The following is a 7,553-nucleotide window of genomic DNA, read 5'->3' on the forward strand; positions in this document are numbered from 1 at the left end:
AGTGGATATACGTATACGAATAACTGATTCCCTTTGCTGTACACCTGAAACTAACACAACATTGTAAATCAACTATACTCCATAAAAATTAGGAAAAAAAATACAAGATCAAACTATATGCTGCCTATCAGAGATTCACTTCAGTGGAAAAAACACAAATTAGGCTCAGAGTGAAGCTTTAGAACAAGATATTCCATACAAGTGGAAACCAAAAGAAAGCGGCGGTAGCCAGAGTTACACCAGACAAAATAGACTTTAAGGCAAAAGCTGCAACAAGAAAAAATTTAAGGTCATTATATAATGATTATGTTGTCAATTCATCAAGAAGACAACACTCAAATAAATATACACCCAACACTGGAGGACCTTAATGTATTAAACAAATACTAACAGACTGAAGAGAGAACTAGACAATACAAAAAAAGTGTAGGGGTCCTTAATACCCACCATTCAACAATGAATAGATCATCCAGAAAGAAAATCAATACGGAAGTATTGAACTTGAATAATACATTAGACCAAATGGACTTAACAGACAAAAACAGAACAGTCCATCCAACAGCAGCAGAATACATGTTCTTCTCTACTGCACATTGAACGTTCTCCAGGACAGATCATGTGATGGGTCACTAAACAAGTCTTAGCAAATTTAAGAAGACTGATATCATACTAAGTATTTTTTTAGTGATTCAGTTACATATATATATATATATATATATACACACACATACACATTCTTAATATTTTTATATTTTTAATATTCTTTTCCATTACAGTTTATCATACGATACTGAATATAGTTCTCTGTGCTATACAGTAGGACCTTGTTGTTTATCCATTCTATATATAAAGTCTTACATCAGCTAAATCCAATCTCCCACTCCATCTGTCCCACAAACCCCTCTCCCTTGGCAACCACCACTCAGTTCTCTATGCCCGTGATTCTGTTTCTGTTTCATAGGTAGGTTCATTTGTGTCATATTTTAAATTCCACATAGAAGTAATATCATATAGTATTTGTCTTTCTCTTTCTGACTTACTTCACTTTACATAGTATTTTTCAACCACAAGGGTAAGAAACCAGAAGTGAACAACAGGACAGAGTCTGGAAAATTACAAATATATGGAAATTAAACAACATTAAGAATCAGTGAGCCAAGGAAAAATTTTAAAATACAAAATAAAAAGACTGAATAATGAAGAAAGAAAACAATCTCAACAGACCAAATTACTGTTAAGGAGATTGACTACTGTTAAGGAGTTCTCAAAAACCTCCCAACAAAAAATACCAAGACTTGACAGCTTCACTGGTGAATTCTACCAAACTTTTAAAGAAGAATTAATATGAATTATTTTTAACTGGATAAATCTTATGAATCTATTTGTGGATGATACAATTTGCATTTTATAAATACACTAGGGGAGACACAATGATATAAAAGCAGTTAGAGCTATTGGTTCTGAATCTTTGATGTCTTTGAAAATATTTATCATTTGAGGTGAGCTATATTTCAGAAATTTAACACAACTGAGCATACATTAATAATATGGTCCTTGTAAACCTTTTGGAAAATGCAACGAAGTGATGAAGAACCATATGTCTGTCGCATGAGTGTGGAGTATCATGGAAACTTACAAGAACAAGCCTTGACTGATTACAGACTTCACTTGAAAAACCAATATCTTTAATAAACAAAGATGGCAATGTTCACTTTCTAAACCAAACTACAAGCAAAGGAAAACTAAACAGAAATGGGAGTTTCCAGGTTTACCATGATGGTTTATGCATATTTCTCAGCGAATCACACCAAACCCTTGCTAAAGATAAAACATAAAACTTCATAGAGGAGGAAGCTTGCAGAAAGCACCTGAACCAGTGAACAGCAGGAGTAATGGGACAAATGATTATCAGGTGACTGAAGCACACAAAACATTATCACTGCTGTGGTATTCTGGGCAAAATACATAAGAAAAACATAACCTGAATCTATCACGAAAAAAATGTCAGTTTTAAGCAAATTTCAGTCCACATATACCTCCCATGTTCTCTGACTCTAATGCTGTATTTAAATAGTTTTTCTTATCAATATACAGAGCAAGTCTCTCCTAATTACTTTTTTTTTCAGAACTTTGAGTTATCTGGAGCACTAATGCCATCCCATTTAAAAGTGCATTTTCTTAATCCTGTTGTGATAAGTTGATGTTGCATTCAGATGTACATTAATCATTCCATTTCCCCTTCTTCACTAATATCTCAACACCTGAAATTATCCCATAGGGAAGTTTGGATACTAATGCCTTCCCGTGCTGATCTTTCACAAAAGGAATAGGAATTTCGATAGATGAAGGTCATTAATTCATGGTGAGAATTATCCGTGCTCTATAGGGAGCCTGGATGCAGACAATGGGGAAAAGGCTCTGGAAAACAGGGGAGAAATATTCTGAAGAGCTGACTATGACTATCATAAGAAGGAAAAAAACAAGTAGTTGAAAACAACCTTGCTAGGGAGGAGCGTCAGAATTAGAAAGTGAAAGGTTTGCAGGTTCTCAATCCATGACATTTCAGGAGGAAAAGCAGACACAGCCTCTGACCCAGAACAGGACATTTACCTGAGAAGCTGCCATTTCGTCCTCTTCTACCTCCTGCTCTTGATCATTTTCTCATTGATATCATGTTGAGGAATCCCATCAGCATCTTGAGAATATGCCTTCAACGGCAACAGCACAGCTCCTTCACCTGTTCCCACCATATCCACAGGCAAAAGACCTTGAAACGCTGAAATGCCAACCTTCAGAAAAAGAGAGATTCAGGAACAATGAGCTCCTGCGTGGAGACCAAACTGTGAGCTTTTTCTTTCCTGTCTGCACGTGCTCTCCCCTCACACAGATGCCCAGAAACTCTGCTACAGCATAGAGCAAGTGGGCTGCACCGCCCTGCCCCTTCCAATCCCCCGTAGAGCAGACACCGATACCTCCCCAGAGGCAAAAGGACCAAAGACTGGAAGCAACTCTCATCAAGGTACCCAAGCAGCCCTCGTGCTTAAACCGGGCCTAACCTTTGAATCACCTGGAGTTAAAACAACGCAGATGCTCCCACCCAGATCAATAGACTCTGTGGGGAGGGCACAGGTGATGTTATTGCTAAATACTCATCGTGTAATACTAATGAGAAACTGCATGGGAGCCACGTAGCAAACATTTCTTCCAAAGCTTTAAAGTGCTTACAAATTTGGGGGGAACCCAGGCCCCACTCTTAATTATGATTCTCCTGTGAGGCTCATGAAATGACATCTTTAACAAGCTTTTTGTTGGTGCCGATGTTACTCTGTCAGACCCGTATTCAGTAGCACTGAGCTAGAGCTATATGGCAGAGGGCACCTGAGACCACTGAGTAGCGTGAAGGTCTGGGGTAAGAACTTCCAGAAGTGCAGGTTCCCTGGGCCTGATTCGTAGGGGCTGAGCTCCTTCCGGAATAGGTATGGGCTTGCTGTTGCCTAGGGGACATGCTGCTGGGTTGGTGGGGATCACATGCTGGGTTTAGGGTTGTGTGAGGGTGGCCCTTAGAAATCTACCCAAAGATACCCTTAGTCCTCAGGTCCTTTAGCCCCCTCTCCTCTCAGGGCCCACTTGACCAGCAGGAGTACTCGGGAGGAGGGCATGACCACCTGTCCTCAGGGGAGCTGAGACCCCATACCCCAAAAGATTCAGAGCACGGAGTCGTTTGCATCACAGATTTGTCTGAAAGTAAATCAAAGGCAGCAGTGGAGGGTGGATTAACACTTTGTGTTGGGAATGGACAGAAGCCTTTGAAAATGATGCCATGAATGCATATTTGATGATTCACAAAGGAAGTCATGATCTATGTTAATAAAGCACATTATAACTGAATCAACAGATCAGAATTTTTTGTTGATTGCGTGTGTGTCTATGTGTGTGTGTTATAAATTGTGGTGCCACAGTTTGTTCTCCCCCCACCCTTGTCACATATTTATACTTTCTCACATCTTTAAAGTGCATTCATTAAGGTAAAAATTAGAGAAATGCATATCTACTTTTCGAATATTCTTTGAGAATATTGAATCTTTTGAAAATTTTATTAAAAAATTTTTTTCAATTTTTAAAGGTTAGTTTCCATTTACATTCATTATAAAATATTGTCTATTTCCCCACGTTGTCCAATACATCCTTGAGCCTGTCCTACACCCAAGAGTTTCTACCTCTCTCTCCCCACCCCCTATAGTACCCCTCCCACCTCACCACTGGTCCCCACTAGTTTGTTCTCAGTATCTGTGAGTCTGATTTTGTTTTATTGTTATATTCACTAGTTTGTTGCATTTTTAGATTCCACGTATAAGTGATATCATACAGTATTTTCCTTTCTCTGTCTGACATTTCACTTAGCATAATGTCCTCCAAGTCCATCCATGTTGCTGGAAATGGCAAAATTTCATATTTTCATAGCTGAGTAATATTTTTTTTATATATATATACACATACCACCTGTTCTTTATCCATTCATTGGTTGATGGACACTGAGGTTGCTCTTATATCATGGCAATTGTAAATAGTGCTGCTATGAACATTGGGGTACATGTATCTTTTTGCAAGAGTGTTTGGGGTATTTTTGGATATCAACCCAGGAGTGGAATCACTGGGTCATCCGGTAGTTCCCTTTTCAGTTTTTCGAATCTTTTAGTATATCCCAACAAGTGTTTCGTGCTCCACATACCAATGTTTTTAACCTTTCACCCACAGGAGCTGTGCAGCAAAGTGGCCTGTGGTGCAAAGGTTTGGAACTGGATGTTCTGTTGGCACATCAGAAGCATTTGGGCACAGGGCTCTGAGTCAGACAGACTTGGAGTCAACACAGCTCTGCTGCTGATGCTGTGTGGCCTCAGACTAGTTACTTAACCTTTCTGAACCTTACTTTCTGAGCTTTGTGCGTTTCAGACTCTGTAAATTGAGGGAGTTGAATTTGTTCCTTACCCGAATTTTGCTCCATCAGGACAAGGAGGTTTGTAAACCCCAGAGGTCCCCAAGGTGACAGTAAGAATACTGCAATGACATTTCTGGAGGACTCGCCAGGGGCCAAGTAAATTCTAAAACCTTCATGTCATCTCAGCCAGTCTGCACCAAGGCACAAGCCACAGAAGTTGCCCTCGTTAGGCCCATTTTACAGATGAGGAAATGGAGGCCCAGGGAGGACATGTAACTTGCCCATCGTCTTCACCTGTATGTGGTGAGGTCAGGATTTTGACCAGAGCATGCAATCTCCCACCCTCTTCTGCCTCCTGTGAGAGACATGGCAATAACATCTAACATTTGTGTAATGATTTTGAGCCTCCAAACTGGTCTTGTGGGTTCCTTTCCATTTAAACTTGCTCTTCTCAGAATGACCTTATAACACAGGCTCAGCCTCCCCATTTCACAGATGAAGAAACTGAGCCTGGGTGAAATCAACGTGGTTGTCAGAGGGAGGCAACAGAGCATTGTACAAAGAGTGTGGAAACGGGGCATGCTTGGATTTCCCTTTCGAGCCGTGGGTCATTAAGAGATGTCCTTTCCCTCCCATGCCTCAGTTTCTCTATGTGCCCAGTGCAGCTGGGGGGTGGGGGGGTGCAGGATGTGTGCCTCCTCATAGTAGAGAATACTCCACACACACCGGGGCACATCATGGCCCTTCCTAAAGTGGCAAGTCTTCAGGCTCCAAGTCCAGCGCATCTTGCATCCCGCCCGCTGCCCTGACGTGGGGGTGAGGAGTGCCCTGGTGGTGGGTGGATGGTGGCTCTCACTGTGTGCCTGTCAGACTTGAATCATGAGGCTCAGCCGAGCATCAGGCCAGAGTCTTGCTGCCAGGTTCTATTTGTTGGGGGCTGTGCTTGGCACTCCAGGACGGCCTTGTCATTATCTGTTTCAGGCAGCCCCTCATCTGTGTGTGGCCGGGTCGTTTTTCACCAGGATGGTATGGCAGGGCTGTCGCGAATGTGGGACAGAGAGATCTTGTCCAAACGGAGGGGTGGACGGTGACACACACGGACAGAACTGCTCTTTCCCTGGGGCTTGTAGACCCATCACCTGGGTCTCTGCCTCGTCGTCACATGGCATTCTCCCTGGGTCTCAAATCTCCCTCTCCTTCCTCTTGTAACGACCTCCCCACAAGATCCGTAACTTAATTACCTCTCACAGACCTCCTTCCCAGGTTTCAGGGTTTGGCACGAATGTATCTTTTTGGAGGGTCACCACTGACCCTGCAGCAGGATCTGACACCAGCTGCCAGTCTCCCCATTCGGCTTAAAACCGTGCAGCTGGCTCAGAGCTGGGAGCTGAGCCAGGTCTCGAAGATTTGGGAGTCCAAGCTCTTTTCCACTCCCGTCAGCCACCTCCTTAGCCTAAGGAAAGGGCGTGTGATGTGCTGGGAAAGAAGCCGGGCAAAGGGCTGTGGGAGGGTGTCTGTAGGGGGATCTGTGCTGAGCTGAAGCTGGAGGCGCCTCCGGAACACCCAGAGTAGGGCCGCACCTGGGACAGTTTGTGCGCCAGAACCCAGCCTGCAGGGCTGGAGTGACAGGAAGCCGTGGGTAGCCTGCGGGCTGAGGGCAGGGGCGAGGGCTGATCAGCACTTTCCATCCAGGTACTCCAGGTGAGGGGAGACGCCTGGGGGAGAGGCTGCAGCGGAGATAGGAAGAGGAGAGGAGGGAGAATGAGGCTAGGCTGAATTCCAGGGTCGTGGAGAGGGAAGCAGCTGAGGTGCCCTCCAGGGAGGGAGGGAGGACAGGCTCCGGAGGCCCAGGTTTGTTCTGGGCAGGTTAAGTCCATGCCTGTTGGCTGTAGGTTTAAGAGGGAGTGGAATACCAGGGGCCAATAAATCACCTGTTTGCCAGGTTTGGAGCCAATTAAATGGCACACACAAAAAGGGGGCAGAAGGGACATCAAAATAGCAGCCTTGTGACCAAGGAAACTGACAATGGAAAATGTGGTTTATGTCTGAGGACAAGCGGCTCCCCAGACTGAGCCCCAGAATTGGCTGGACTCACCCCAAGCCCAGGCAGCCCTGGACCGCAGGCATCCCCACTGTGCCGGGACACCCAGGGCAGGGAGGGGCAGAGGCTCAGTCGTGCCAGGAGCGCAGCAACTGCGATCCGAACACCGTCTGCCTGGTTTTCACACCCACGACTTTTCCCTCCTTCCCAAACCAGGGGTGCCTGCTAAAATGATGAACGAAGGAAAGGAGGATAGGGAGGGATGCGTCTCTGTAGGAGAGCTTCCCAGGTAGCCTGTGAGGTAACACCTTCTCTCTCCTACTTCCTAGTGATGCAGAACCTGTTTCCTCGTCTGCAAAATGGGGATGATATGTACTGAGACTGGTCGTAATAGCAGTGCCTAACACATAAGCAGGGCTTTCTGTGTGGTAATGTTTTCCCTTGTCACATGTACTCTTCATATGATCCCTGGGAAGTAGTCACTCTCGTTACCATTTCATGGAAGAGACGGCGAGGTTCAGAGAGGTTAAGTAAGTTGCCCGGGCTCACCCAGCTGCCAAGTTGCCTAGCCTGGCT

This window comes from Delphinapterus leucas, chromosome 5 (assembly GCF_059928025.1).
Source record: "Delphinapterus leucas isolate spDelLeu-1000000601 "Yukka" chromosome 5, BTC_Dleu_Yukka2, whole genome shotgun sequence".
NCBI lineage: Eukaryota > Metazoa > Chordata > Mammalia > Artiodactyla > Monodontidae > Delphinapterus > Delphinapterus leucas.